Here is a 16367-nt window from a genome sequence, read left to right on the forward strand (position 1 = left end):
TTTCTTTCCCAGCCAGTTTCGGTTGAAAAAATGTGGAATTTGTTGTAGGACAATGTGAAACATTCCCGCTTCGTCCCTTATAGTTTCATAGATTTCTGACAGAAAGCGGTGCTGTATTTATGACGAAGATGCGTTCCAAGCAGAGAGCTGTCATTGAGTATGTCTTGGCGGAAAACCAGAGCATCGTAGATATTCATAGGCACTTGTAGAATGTCTACGCAGACCTGGCAGTGAAGAACAGCACTGTGAGTCGTTGCGTGAGGTGTTCATCATCATTGCAGCGAGGTCACGCAAACCTGTCCGGTCTCCTACGTGCTAGTTGGCCGTACGCAGCTGTGACTCTTGCAAAGTTAGAATGGGTGAACACTCTGGTTCGAAGTGATCGACGGATCACAATCAAGAACCTCGCGGCATAATTGAACGTCTCTGTAGGTAGTGCTGAAACATTTGTCCACCAGCTAGTGTACTCAGAGGTGTGTACCCGCTAGGTTCCTCCCTGCCTAAAGAAGACCATATAGAGCAACAGAGGACCATATGCGCAGAATTACTTGCGTGTTACAAAGCTGATCGTGACTACTTTTTGTCGAACGTCGTCGCCGGATATGAAACTTGGGTTCATTAATTCGAACCGCAAGCAAAACGGACTTCCATGGAGCGGCGCCACGCCCCCTATCTTCCAAAGAAAAAGAGCAAACCCGCACTCTGCGAGGTGACAGGGTTTGGGGGGGGGGGGGGGGGGGAGGGATGTGAAGACCGAAGTTTCTGTTGCAAAAACCGTGGCAAAGTGGCAGTCGAGAATCTGGCGTGTTTACATCCAAGACGGGTGAGTGTGTCGGCAGTCTTCACAGCAGCAGAATCGTCGTAGTTTCGGCACTGACCGACAGATGGTAGTACTTTAAAGGAGTACGGTCAGTTTGGCGTCCAGCCACGTGACGGGGAAACTCAACGGGCGGTACGCTGGCTCATGGCGCGCTTTCTCCGGGCCGCTTTTAACATAGAGCTAAAGTGCATGTACGAAGAAATAAAAACTGATCCCAATGTGGCACAAAGGAGCTTGTAGGCTCATTTTAAAGCAGTAAATTAGCCGGTTGTGCTCCTATAAACGCGCCTCCAGTCGCCCTGGTAGTTTCTAATTTATAATAAATTGAATATTTTAATAACTAAGTAAGATTGTAAATTGGACATCTTGGAGACGCTTTGGCAAAATTTTACAAACGAGGTGTCAAATGAAAGGTCTGAATGAGTAGTATTAAGATTCTATGTAACGTTTTTTACGTGTTTTAAAAATTCAGACGAGGACTCAGAATGCTGTTTTCGTGATTAAAATGCAGAATTTTGATAAATAAAAAATAGGAACTGTAAAGATAGCGGCAGTACGAAAAAGCAGACATAAGGAAATAGGTAATACAATAATAATATCAGTTATTTATGCATTGAAAGTATTTTAAACAATGAAAAGTTCTAGATGAAGAACAAATAAATCTTAATAATACGATAATAAGATCCCGTACAGTAATTCTGATAATGAATCTGAATTATGCGGAAACTTTCCGTCTGAATAGAAGTGTTACATACATTTTATTGTATCTATATTAAGTGTAAAAGTAAATTTTATGTGCAAACAAACTTGATTTGACGTCAGAGTGTTCAAATCGAGGGCTTTTAAGAGCGGTCATTTTCTGTGGCAGGGGGCAGTCATTCAGTTGACTTGAAAGGGTTAGCACGTGTGACGCAAAAGTCCCTGCACGAATTCGACTTAGAATATTTTCGGACCGCGAAGTCGCATGGAACTTGTCATTTTCAGCAGTTGGGTGCTGCTGGACTTTGAAGAATTCTCTGTGGTCTGCTTGTGAGACTTGTGGAAATTTCGCGCACGAGTTGAACTTAGAATATTTTTGTACCGCCAAGTCGTGTCGAACTTTAACTCTGAACAACCACTGTAGGACATAGTTATTTCAGCTTGCGGTTAGATTTTGGTCTGTGTTTGGTTTATTATTATTTTTAGAGAAGTATTCTCCGCTCGGAACTTTGTTCATCTTGGGGTTTCAGCTATTTTAAAAGAAACATTTAGTGAATAATTGCTGAATGATTGTGATTAATATTTGAGTGGCGCTGTTGAACTAACTCGGTAAAACCTGAGGTCAAATCAAGAACACTTAACAGTATTTTAGTCAAATCTCTCCTGAACAAGTTAAAATAAACTCCAATTAGTGTGTTGTGTTTACTCAAATTATTCCTGCCTGCTAACATTTGTTTTTATAAACTTGACATTAATTTAAAATTACTGGGGATAGTGCAGCGGATGTGGTAGGCACCCATCAGACCTAACGTTACCAATTTAGTTAATAAGTCCAACCACATTTTGCGGAATCCCAAGGGGAGGCATGCTATGTAGGTGCTTGGGTGATAACTGTTTTTTTTGTTTTTCGTACAGAAGCACGTGGGGGCTCGAGCCATCTAGTTTTACTAGATAACTGACTTTGAACTAAAATTATTCACTCAGTGCAACCAGTGTGTTTCTCCCGATCTCGCTCATAGGGAAAACAGTAGCACGTCGCAAATGGTTTTCTCAACCCAGCGAATCTCGCAAATGGGTATTTCTCGTCCGTAGTAGCTCGCAACTCTCAGGCGGTAAAGTCATGGCGACGGTCTTCAGGGCTTCTGAAGGGGCTATTCCGTTAGATGTCCTCCAACATAGTGCAACGATCAGCTCTGAAGTGCCAGTGAGCTCCCTCAGGAAAATGAAGAAACAACCACAGCGAGTTCGTCGCCACAGAAATGCAAACGAACTTCTCCAGGAAAACGTAAGGCCTGACACAAGCCTGTGCACCCGAGAAGAGTTCACAAAACTTCATTGGACTGTTCTCTCACATCCACCTTACACCTCGGATCTCACACCTTCCGGCTTCCATCTGTTTGGCCCAGTTAAGGATGAACTCCGTGGGAAGCAATACGTGGATGATGGGGACGTTATTGACGCAGCAGGACGTTGGCTCCGACGTCGTTCAAGAGAATGCTACCGTACCAACATACAACACAGGCCCTTCCACTAATGTGACGAAAGGCCGCCGCATGAATGGAGATTACGAAAAAGAAATAGGATTCTGTAACCGAACGAATAGTGAATAATACGTTGGGGAATAGTATTCGAAACCTGAACAAAACCAAAACGCTTTCAGAAAAAAATGTGTTACATTACTTATTGAATGTCCTCGTATTATCACTTTTTTGGTAAGCTACCAGTAATTACGTTTCTTAATACTATGATTAATACATGACGCAATGAGACATGGTGGATGTTACAGCTTCTGAAACGAATATATAAACATCTTCTTCCTCACATTGTTTAGGCACTACCCATACACTTCATGCTTCGTACCAAGGGGCTATGACAGTAAAATTGAGACGTACATCACATACGCTTAAATTTTCAGCGAGGGGACTTCCAAGGGAGAGAAGACCATTAGAAAAAGACCGAACGACCGACAAAAAATAACGTTCTACGAATCGGTACATGGAATGTTAGAAGTGGTAACATGGTAGGGAAGCTAGAAAACCTGAAAAGGGAGTGCTAAACCTCGTTCTAGATGTAGTGGGAGTCAGTGAAGTTAAATGGAAAGAAGACAAGGATTTCTGGTCAGATGAGTATAAGGCAGTATCGACAGTAGCAGAAAATGGTATAACGGGTGTAGAAATCGTTGTGAATAGGGAGGCAGGGCAGAGAGTGAATTACTGCGAACAGTACTCATCTAAATCGATAGCAAATCAACACCGACAACTATAGTTCAGTCATGCATGCCTACGTCGCAAGCCGAAGTTGAGGAGACAAAGAAAGTATATGGGGATATTGAATGGGTAATACATACGTAAAGGGAGATGAAAATCTAATAGTGATGACGGATTCAAATGCGGTTGTAGGGGGACAAGTGAAAGAAAGAGTTACGGAAGAATGTGGGTTTGGCAATAGGAATGAGGGAGGACAAAGGCTAATTGAGTTCTGCAATAAATTTCAGCTAGTAACAGCAAATACTCTGCTCAAGAACCACAAGAGGAGAAGGTATACTTGGAAGAGGCCAAGAGATACGGGAATATTACGGTTCGATTACGTCATGGTGAGGTAGATGTTCCGAAAGCAGATACCGGATTGTAAGACATACCTTGGGGCGGATATAGACACAGATGACAATTTAGTAGTGATGAAGATTAGGCTAGTAAAGAGAGGCTTGACAGAAACAATCAGTGCGCAAAGAAGTGAGATACGGAAGTTCGAAGGAACCATCCTGGCATTTGCAGGACTGACGCAGCAACAGCGAAGTAACCGCTTTTGTGACATTTTCGAGTTCCTAACCAGGAGCGAATTTTATTATATCATCTATGTGCTTTAATAATTTAGTTTCTTGAGTTTCTGCGTGTAAATTTAATATCTAATAGCCACAGTTCTCGCGTTTTCAAAAAATGGTTCAAATGGCTCTGAGCACTATGGGACTTAACAGCTGTGGTCATCAGTCCCCTAGAACTTAGAACTACTTACACCTAACTAACCTAAGGACATCACACACATCCATGCTCGAGGCAGGCAGGATTCGAACCTGCGACCGTAGCTCGCGTTTTCGTTTGCGTCGGAAAGTAAACCGATTTTGTGACATATTACAAGTTCCTAATCAGGGGTGAATTATTTAGTTTCACCTGAGTGCTTCGGTAGTTAGGTTTTAAAATATCTGCGTATTATTACACACAGTTCCTACCTTTTCGTCAGGGTCTACAGTAGAGTTGCGCAACGCTTCCGATAGTCCGTTTATCTGCATCGTTTTGATTTCCACGGACTTTAATATGGCCAGGGACTGCGATAGTTGTGTGCGAATGCGAGCCGAGTTGGTGACACTTCGCACTCAGCTTCAGGCTGTGATGGCTTCGGTTACACAGCTTGAGGCTGCAGTGGATGGGCACCACTGTTGTGGGCCGGCCGTGGGGATCCAACGGACGTCCAGCACGTCAGGGTCCTCCGATCGGTCCTCACCGGTGGCCAACCCAGTTACTGCTCGCACTGAGGTTGATCCCTCACCTGTGGTCGAGTGGGAGGTCGCCCCGGTGCGAAGCAGGCGGCGAAAGACTTCCCAGGCGGCCGCACGTAAGGCCTCCCCGGTTTGTCTGACAAACAGGTTCCAGGTGCAGTCTGTGGCTCACACTGTCGCTGAGCCAGATGCTGTCGCATATCCTGTTTCAGAGGAAACCAATATCTGGGCAATCACAAAATGTGGGATTGTTGATAGTTGGGAGCTCCAACGTTCGGCGCGCTATGGGGCCCCTTAGGGACTTGGCTGACAAGAAGGGCAAGAAAACCAATGTGCACTCCGTGTGCATACCGGGTGGAGTCGTTCCAGATGTGGAAAGGATCCTCCCGGATGTCATGAAGAGCACAGGGTGCAGCCAACTGCAGGTGGTTGCTCACATCGGTACCAATTATGTGTGTCACTTTGTATCAGAAGAGATTCTCTCTGGTTTCGAGAGGCTAGCGGAAGTGGTAAAGACTGCCAGTCTTGATTGCAAGATGAAAGCAGAGCTGGTCATTTGCAGCATAGTCGCCAGGACCGATTGCGGACCTCTGGTACAGAGCCTAGTGAAGGGTCTGAATCAGAGGCTCAGACGGTTCTGCGGCCGTGTAGGCTGCAGATTCCTCGACTTGCGCTAAAGGGTGGTTGGGTTTCGGGTTCCGCTGAATAGGTCAGGTGTCTACTATACGCAGGAGGCGGCTACAAAGGTAGCAGGGGCTGAGTGGCGTGGACTCGGCGGTTTTAGAGGGTCTCGGGAAAACACAAGAAGGGCTTCAGTCGCAAAGGGTTCAGGCCGAACACAGGAAGAACATAGATACAGGAACCCTTGGTATAACAGTTGTAAATTGTCGTAGCTGGGTTGTGAAAGTACCAGAGCTCCAAGCGCTAATAGAAAGCACTGATGCTCAAATCCGTATAGGCACTGAAAGCTGGCTAAAGTCGGATATAAGCTCAGCCGAAATATTTGCGAAGAACCTAACGGTGTTCCGAAAGGATACGCTAAACACGGTTGGCGGTGTTGTTGCTGTTAGAAGTAGTTTAACTTGTCGCGAAATTGAAGTAGATACTTCCTGTGAGTTAGTATGGGTAGAGCTCATTGTTGGCAACTGGAATAAAATAATAATAGGATCCTTTTACCGACCTCCCAATTCAAATGAAACAGTTGCTGAAAGGTTCAGGCCTACCCGACTCATACGATAATAGTTGATGGTGACTTTAATTTACCCTCGATATGTTGGCGAACATACATGTTTAATTCCGGAGATAGGCATAAAATATCATCCGAAATTGTGCTCAAGGCATTCTCTGAAAATTATTTCGAGCAGTTAGTTCATTAGTCCACGCGAATAGTAAACGGTTGTGAAAACACACTTGACCTCTTAGCAACAAATAATCCGGAGTTAATAACGAGCATCAAAATGGTTACATTGATTAGTGAACACAGGGTTGTCGCAGCAAGACTGAATATTGTAATCCCCCAAATCCTCCAGAAATAAGCGAAAAATATACCTATTCAAAAAAGCAGATAAAATTCACTTGACGCCTTCCTGACAATCTCCACTCCTTCCAAATTAATAACATAAGTGTAGACCAGATACGGCATCAATTCAAAGAAATAGTATCGGCAGCAATTGAGAGATTTATACCAACTAAACTAAGAAAAGACGGAGCTGATCCTCCTTGGTACACAAAACGGGTTAGAACACCGTTGCACAAACAACGAAACAAACATGTCAAATTTAAACAGACGCAAAATCCCCAAGATTGGCGATATATTAGAGAAGCTCGGAATTTAGCGCGGAATTCAATTCGAGATGCTTATAACAGTTTCCACAACGAAACTGTCTCGAAACCTGGCAGAAAATCCAAAGAGATTCCGGTCGTATGTCAGCTGCAAAAAATAATCAATGCCTTCTCTATGCGATAGCAATAGAGATACTATCGAAGACAGTGCTGCCAAAGCAGAGTTACTAAACACAGCCTTCCGAAATGCCTTCACAAAAGAAGACGATTTAAATGTTCCATAATGCGAATCGAGAACAGCTGCTAACATGAGTAACGTAGAAGTAAATATCCTCGGAGTAGTGAAGAAACTTAAATCACTTAATAAAAGCAAGTCTTCTGGTCCAGACTGTAAACCAATTAGGTTCCTTTCGGAGTATGCTGATGCATTAGCTCCATACTTAACAATCATATACAACCGTTAGCTCGACTTAAGATCCGTACCCAAAGACTGGAAAGTTGCACAGGTCATACCAGTATTCAAGAAAGGTAGTAGGAGTAATCCACTAAATTACAGGCCCATATTGTTAACGTCGATATGCAGCAGGATTTTGGAACATATATTGTGTTCGAACATTAAGAATTACCTCGAAGAAAACTGTCTATCGACACACATGGGTTTAGGAAACATCGTTCCTGTGAAACACAACTAACTCTTTATTCGCATGAAGTGTTGAGTGCTATCGACAAGGGACTTCAGGTCGATTCCGTATTAATGGATTTCCGGAAGGCTTTTGACACTGTACCACACAAGCGGCTTGTAGTGAAATTGAGTGCTTATGGAATATCGTCTCAGTTATGTGACTGGATTCGTGATTTCCTATCAGAGAGGTCAAAGTTCGTAGTAACTGACGGAAAGTCATCGAATAAAACAGAAATGGTTTCTGGCGTTCTCCAAGGTAGTGTCATAGGCCCTTTGCTGTTCCTTATCTACACAAACAATTTGGGAGACAATCTGAGCAGCCGTCTTAGGTTGTTTGCAGATGACGCTGTCGTTTATCGACTAATAAAGTCATCAGAAGATAAAAACAAATTGCATAACGAATTAGAAGAGATATCTGAATGGTGCGAAAATTGGCATGTGACCCTAGAAAACGAAAAGTGTGAGGTCATCCACATGAGTGCTAAAAGGAATTCGCTAAACTTCAGTTATACGATAAATTAGTCTAATCTAAATGCCATAAATTCAACTAAATACCTAGGTATTACAATTACGAACAACTTAAATTGGAAGGAACACATAGAAAATGTTGTGGGGAAAGTTAACCAAAGACTGCGTCTTATTGTCAGGACACTTAGAAAATGTAACAGATCTACAAAGGAGACTGCCTACACTACGCTGTCCGTCCTCTTTTTGAATACTGCTGCATGGTGTGGGATTCTTACGAGATAGGACTGACGGAGTACTCAAAAAGTTCAAAGAAGGGCAGTACGTTTTGTATTACCGCGAAATATGGGAGTGTCACAGAAAGGATACAGAATTTGGGCTGGACATCTTTAAAACAAGGGCGTTTTTCGTTGCGACGGAATCTTCTTACGAAATTCCAATCACCAACTTTTTTCTCCTCAGAATGCGAAAATATTTTGTTGACACCGACCTACATTGGGAGAAACGATCACCACGATAAAATAAGGGTAATCAGACCTCGTAAGGAAAGATAATGATGTTCGTTCTTTCCGCACGCTGTACGAGATTGGAATAATAGAGAATTGTGAAGGTGGTCCGATGAACCCTCTGCCAGGCACTTAAATGTGAATTTGCGGAGTATCCATGTATATGTAGATGCAGATGTAGATTAGGGAAATCACGGAAAATCTAAATCAGGATGGCCGGACGCGGGATTGAACCGTCGTGCTCCCGAATGCGAGTCCAGTGTACAATGTTCAGGGAAATTCAGGACTACAGTGACACTGGATACAAGTGACATTGGATTGGAATGAACAGGAAGTGCAAGGAAGCTAAGGCGAAATAGCTTAATGAAAAATGTGAAGAAATCGAAAACGAAATGATTATCGGAAGGACTGACTCAGCACATAAAAAAGTCAAATAACCTTCGGTGAAATTAAAAGCAAGGTCGATAACATTAAGAGTGCAATGAGAATTCCACAGAACGGAAGGCAGATAGGTGGAAAGAGTACACTGAAGGCCTCTATGAGAGGAGGACTTTTCTGATGTGATAGGAGGAGAAACAAGATTCGATACAGAAGCGAAAGGGGACCAAGTATTATAATAAGGATTTAAAAGAGCTCTGGAAGACTTAAGATCAAATAAGCCAGAACGGATACATAAAATTTCATTATAATTTTTAAAATCATTGGGGGAAGTGTCAACAAAATGACTATTCACGTTGGTATGTAGAATACCTGAGTCTGGCGACAATTTCGAAGACTACAAGAGCCGACAAGTGACAGAATTATCGTCTATCAGTTTAACAACTCAGGAATCAAAGTTGCTTACAAGAATAATATACAGAAGAATGGAAAACAAAATTGGGACCTTGACGTTGAGAAGGATAATGGAAACATGACTGAAGAAAAGTAAAAGACAGGATAATAGGATCTGTCGTCCTGGAAAAAGCGTTCGACAATATCAAATGATAGAAAATGTTCGAATATCTGAGAAAAATAGGGTAAGCTATAGGGGAAGACGTGTAATGTACAATATGTACATGAATCAAGAGGGAACAATAAGAGTGGAAGACCAAGAACGAAGCGTTCGGATTAAAAAGAATGTAAGACAGGGTTGTAGCCTTCCGTCCATAGTGTTGTCAGTATTTCGAAGAAGCAATGGCGAGAATAAAAGAAAGATTCAAGAGTGAAATTATAATTCAAAGTGAAATGATATCAATGGTGAGATACGCTAATGACATTGCTATCTTCAGCGAAAGTGAAGAAGAATTTGCGTGATCTACTGAAATGAAGGAACAGGCTATTGAGTATAAAGCGTGGACTGAAAGTAAATGGTTCAAATGGTTCAAATGGTTCTGAGCACTAAGGGACTTAGCATCCATGGTCATCAGTCCCCTAGAACTTAGAACTACTTAAACCTAACTAACCGAAGGACAGCACACAACACCCAGTCATCACGAGGCAGAGAAAAAATCCCTGAGAGTAAATCGAAGAAGGACAAATGTAATGAGAAGTGGCAGAAATGAGAAAAGCCGAGAAACTTAGCATCACGAAACAAATGAAGTTAAGGAATTATGCTACCTAGGCAGCAAAATAACCCATGACGGACGGAGCACCAAGGACATAAAAAGCAGACTAGAACTGACGAAAAGGGTATTCTGCGCCAAGAGAAGTCTACTAGTGTCAAACATAGGTCGTAATTTGAGGAAGAAATATTTGAGAATGTATGTTTTGAGCACAGCATTGTTTGGTAGTGAAATATGGACTGTAGGAAAACCGGAACAGAAGAGAATCGAAGCATTTGAGATATGGAGCTACAGAATAATGCTGAAAATTAAGTAGATTGATAAGGTAAGGAATGGGAGGTTCTTCGCGGAACTGGTGAGAATAGCAATGTATACAAATCACTGACAAAAAGAAGGGACGGGATGGTAGGACAGCTGTTAAGACATCGCGGAGTAACTTCCACGGCACTAAAGGGAGCTGTAGAAGGTAAAAGCTGTAGAAGAAGACAGTTTGGCACAGGAGAAGAATTCGTGGCAGGGCCACTTCAAACAATCCGGAAGACGGATGACTCAAAAAAAAAAAAAAAAAAAAAATACGAATGTTAAATATCTCATGAAAATGCCTTCTCTCAGTTGTAAGTATTCCCACAGTGGACCAGAAATTGCTTAATTATTTACTTTGCAACAAACATAGACTTGCGAGCAAATTGACAGCACAACACAACTATGTAATGAGTACTGCATTGCTGTAGATCCTATGTATTATTATTATTATTATTGGTGGTGGTCCGACATAAAGCATTGTCAGCTTCAAGTCTACAAATTTCTTAAAGTTCAGAGGTAAGGAGTCTAGCAATCAAGTGATTTAAAATATAACAAAGTACATGGTGTTTCAAAAAGAACATACGTATTTCGAACGCATATATCCTGAAACCCGGTACACATATTTTCGAATCTCTGATGTTTAGACTGCAGTTTTTCAATACGTCGTCCGTCACGACACGAACAGTTCACATCGGTACTCGAATTCCTCCCCTACTCGGGTAAGCATGTCCATCGTCACTGATGTTGTGGCAGTATTGATCCGGTTCTTCAGGTCTTCTAGGTTTTGTGATAATGTTGATGCACAAACGTTTTCCTGAATGAAACCGACGGAAGAAGTCACACGGTGTCAAATCTGTTCACTGTAGAGGCCAGCTGAGAATTGCTAAGTCGCCGGTTGTTTAGCATCTCATTCAGATATTCACGCATTTGGTGACCCGTCTTGCTGAAAAATTAAGTTGTCCTCTATGGGCCATGGAAACAACCATATATGGAACATACTAAGATACTGCTGACCATTAATCGCGTTTCCTCAGATAAGAATGGGCCGTAAACACATGAGTGGGACATCGCACAAAACATTCACTTTTGAGTGAATCTCATACATGTTCAGTTTGCGTAGGCCTATGTGGGGTCTGTAGGCCTTCTGACATTGTGTTTGTGTACTTATAGTCGCTTTGGAGCATCCTGTGTAATGCACGTATTTCAGATTGGTTGATTTTAAATAGAGTTTTGTAACACGTGTATCGCGTGGATAATTACCCTTTCGTTATGAGAAGGTGTTGCAGGTAGCACTCGCGATGCACTGAGAACTGGTTCATCATCCTACAAAAAATGGTTTTTATAAATAAGCAGTACCAATAGTCTCAATAACTCTTCTGTTATTAGTGTAATAAAATACCTAAAAAGTTAAATATCATTTATTTTTGTTATTTTAAAAGCGAAAGTGCTCAGAGAAAATTCTTTTTCATTCTGAAGTCTAGTTAGGCGCTAATGTTGCCGATGGTAGGGGAAAGTCGAAGGACGCAGTAACTGGTGGATCTGTTCCATAGGAAAATGGTACATTCTGTTTTGTTCACTATTTATTGCTAACTGCTAATTCGAAGAGAGTGAATTTGGTTGTGCCCTCTTCTCCTGTATTTCAACTTGTGACTGCCACACACCGTTGGGTGGCTTGCGGAGTATAAATGTAGATGTAGATGTAGATGTAGATGTAGATGAAACTACTATGGAAAAAGATTTCGCTACGTTGGGACTGGGCTCTACCCAGGGATCTTCTGTGGCGTGTAATTTGGTTGTGGTTTATGAGTTGTATTTACGGAACTCTCTATACTTGCGTTCGGATGTTACCACATGATTTGACCTGTCAGGGTGACCTGGGTTTTGGTTTCCTACTGAATGAGTTCCTTGTGCAAGCAAAGGTGGTAGGTTGTGTCACGCAGGATTTATTACAGTTCCACATGAAAGAACGCATTTTGATTTAACGTTACAGTAAGGTAATTCATTTCATGTCAAGCAGCTGAGCCGCGTTAAATCACGAAGGAAACCTCGTTGGTTAGTTCAGCGTCCATCACATTGTTGCGCAGTTAACATAAGAATTGGGCATCAGTAGTATGGTGGTACTTTTTGTCAGTGGACGGTGTGTGTGAGATTTACTTTGGCCGTCTGTAAATAGTTATTTTTATACTTCTAATGGGTTAGGGCTGCTACTAACTGTGTTCCTTACAAGGGAACCTCCCCATCGCACCCTCCTCAGATTTAGTTATAAGTTGGCGCAGTGGATAGACCTTGAAAAACTGAACACAGATCAATCGATAAAACAGGAAGAAGTTGTGTGGAACTATGAAAAAAATGAGCAAAATATACAAACTGAGTAGTCCATGCCCAAGATATGTAACATCAAGGATAGTGTAAGCTTAGGAGTGCCGTGGTCCCGTGGTTAGCGTGAGCAGCTGCGGAACGGGAGGTCCTTGGTTCAAGTCTTCCCTTGAGTGAAAAGTTTACTTTCTTTATTTTCGCAAAGTTATGATCTGTCCATTCTTTCATTGAAGTCGCGAGCTATATTTGCTGGATTCGTAGTGCCCACGGAATACATCTCACGTATTTAATGCACTCTCGTCCAAAGTAGCGAACAGTCAACTGCCAGCCAGGGAGCCTCGTTAGCGGGAATACTCTCTCTTCCGTGCGCTGTAGTCGACTGACATCGTGTTTTTCGATGTTTGTGTAGGGGTAGGGTCCCCATACTACGGACGGACGGACAGACAGATAATAATTATCTGAAAATAAAAATTAAACTTTTCACTCGAGGGAAGACTTGAACCAAGGCCCTCTCGTTCCGGAGCTGCTCACGCTAACCACGGGACCAGGGCGCTCCGGATCTTACACACTCCTTGATGTTGCCTATCTTGCGCATGGACTACTCAGTTGTATATTTTGCTTATTTTTTTCATAGTTCCACTCAACTTCTTCCTGTTTTCTCGATTGATCTGTGTTCAGTTTTTCAAGGCCTATCCACTGTGCCAACTTATAACTAAATGTGAGGTGAGTGCGATGGGGAGGTTCCCTTGTTAGTAGAGGGCTACAGCCATAGGCGTGTCTACTGAAAGTTGGCAGATATTTTGGAAGCTCGTTTTAAGGAAATAATTGTTGATGATTAAATGTTCCCGTCTCGGAATTTCGAAATTCGGATTCTGTTGACTAAAAAAATTTTTTTAAATTATAATTTTAAACTTATTAGCGTGCCTGTGTAAATTTTAACCTCTGAGCATGGAGTACAATTTTTACTAAAAAGTAATATGATCCTAATGGTTTTCTGTATCTTAAAAGCACAGGTAAAAAAATTAATTTTCGCATCCTTCAGAGGATGTTGTGTACATGTATTGTAACTATTGCTGTCTTGGCCCGGTGTTAAACTGATCTGTTTACGAGATGAGCAAAATCATCCACCTGTGTACTTATTTAAGCTGATGCTTAAGGACCATACATAACTAATAGCCCGTGAGATGCAGCTGGGTAAATATAAATACATGTTTGAGAACAATAATATGAAGGAGAGAAACCAGTTGCTATTTTGAAAACTACTGAAGAAGGCTGCATAATTTATGCATGAATGTTCTGAGTGTTTACCGTCTACAGCTCTAGTCCACTTGATTGCAAACATTCTTCTGTAGCACCACATCTCATACGCTTCGATCGTCTTCTGTTCTGGGTTTTCCATTGTCAATGATTCACTGACGTAAAATTTTATACTGCAAACGTAAATTCTCAGAAATTTCCTCTTCAGATTAAAAGCACTCCGTCATCGAGCCACAAGTGGCCCATCGGGACCATCCGATCGCCGTGTCATCCTCAGCTGAGGAGGCGTATAGGAGGGGCGTGTGGTCAGCACACCACTCTCCCGGTCGTTACGATGGTTTTCTTTGACCGGGGCCGCTGCTATTCGGTCGAGTAGCTCCTCAATTGGCATCACAAGGCTGAGTGCACCCCGAAACATGGAAACAACACATGGCGGCCCGGATGGTCACCCATCCAAGTGCCGGCCACGCCCGACAGCGCTTAACTTCGGTGATCTGACGGGAACCGATGTATCCACTGCGGCAAGGCCGTTGCCCATTTCTTCAAATTAAAGTCTACGTTTAGTACCGGTAGACTTCCTTTAGTCAGAAATGCCCTTTTCGTCTGTGCAAGCCAGCTTCATTGTTCACTCTTAGTTCATGAACACATTACATATTTCCCATCTTTCCCTACACCTTACTCCTATTTTCCTCAGAATTTAGAACATTTCTCACGTTTTTCACTTTCTAGCGCTTTTTGTAGGCTTACTGACTCTATGAGCGTGTCTCGATTTTTCTTCACTGTTACCTGCATTATCAATCACAACGTCAGAACTACCGCACCGGTGCTTATAACTTATATGTACTGGAATAACCTCTTAGCTTCACTGTGGAGTGTGTTGAAAGTGTATCCATGAAAGTGTATTCATGTCGTCCGGGTAAAAGAGACTGTAACGTATCTATTCTTACCCATCACACATCCTGTCTCAGATACCAACTGCTGTCGTCGATGCTAATCAAAGACCTCAATTTATTATTGTTTTCGATCTCTTTCAAATACCAAATGAGCGACCATTACACGTTATAATTCCCGTAGAACGCCGTGTTACCAAACTTGTAAGCTGCGAATGAGGGGATGCAGGGAGTCTCCAGTTTGTTCTTTGCCGTCTGCCTAAGCCACAATGTTGCCGCGGTACGAGCTGTGTAGTAAGGCCTATGTATTCATAAATGGAGACCACAAATACTGTCCAAAGTGGTTTCACTCACCTCATGACGTTTCTAGTCCACAGGCCACTAGTGTATTTGCACAGCGATAGTGCTGCTGTGACGAGACGAGCGACAACATGGGAGTGCGTCTAAACAACAATGAACCCCTAACTCAGATTAAGATCCACTCAGCTACTCTCCATAAATGATCGCATGTGAATCCTATTGTACTTCTAAACTAAATCTCTGGCACAGTATTTTTCACTACATATGTAGCAAACATTGGCTATTCTTAAACGCTCGATTATTTTGCAGGTAGCACAGAATTGCGCGGATGTGGTCCGAAATGAAAGTTTATCCTCACAGTTACAGTCCACCGTATTTGTAGTAATACGGGAAAAATAACCTTTACAGTACGTAAAGCCCGTGACGTAGTATCCAGATCGGCGAACTTCAGAAAACGTCTAGTCACCGATTAAGAAAACACGCACATTCTCGGTGTAATGTATTTCAACACAAGTGAATGAGCGGCGTGTCTACATCTACATCCATTCTCAAGACACCTGACCGTGTGTGGCGGAGGGTACCTCGAGTACCTCTATCGATTCTCCCTTCTATTCCTGTCTCGTATTGTTCGTGGAACGAAAGATTGTCGGTTTGTCTCTGTGTGGGCTCTAATCTCTCTGATTTTATCCTCATGATCTCTTCGCGAGATATACGTAGAAGGGAGCAATATACCGCTTGACTCCTCGGTGAAAGTATGTTCTCGAAACTTCAACAAAATCCCGTACCGAGCTACTGAGCGTCTCTCTTGGAGAGTCTTCCACTGGAGTTTATCTGTCATCTCCGTAACGCTTTCGCGGTTACTAAATGATCCTCTAACGAAGCGCGCTACTCTCCGTTGCATCTTCTCTATCTCTTCTATCAAACCTATCTGGTACGGATCCCACACCGGTGAGCAGTATTCAAGCAGCGGGCGAACAAGTGTACTGCAACCTACTTCCTTTGTTTTCGGACTGCATTTCCTTAGGATTCTTCCAATGAATCTCAGTCTTGCATCTGCTCTACCGACGATTAATTTTATATGGTCATTCCACTTTAAATCACTCCTAATGCATACTCCCAGATAATTTATTGAATAACTGCTTCCAGTTGCTGACCTGCTATATTGCAGCTAAATGATAAAGGATCTTTCTTTCTTTGTATTCGCAGCACATTACAGTTGTCTACATTGAGATTCAGTTGCCATTCCCTGCACCATGCACCATTCGTTGCAGATCCTCCTGCATTTCAATACAATTTTCCATTGTAACAACCTC

The 16367-nt window shown here is 42.5% G+C and overlaps 1 pseudogene; it reads right to left on the reverse strand.

The window, feature by feature from the left end:
• Positions 1 to 14281: 14281 nt before the first annotated feature.
• Positions 14282 to 14399, reverse strand: LOC124620494 (annotated as a pseudogene).
• Between the last annotated feature and the right edge of the window lie 1968 nt (positions 14400 to 16367).

The sequence above is a fragment of the Schistocerca americana genome, chromosome 6 (genome assembly GCF_021461395.2).
Source record: "Schistocerca americana isolate TAMUIC-IGC-003095 chromosome 6, iqSchAmer2.1, whole genome shotgun sequence".
In the NCBI taxonomy this organism is placed as follows: Eukaryota; Metazoa; Arthropoda; class Insecta; order Orthoptera; family Acrididae; genus Schistocerca; species Schistocerca americana.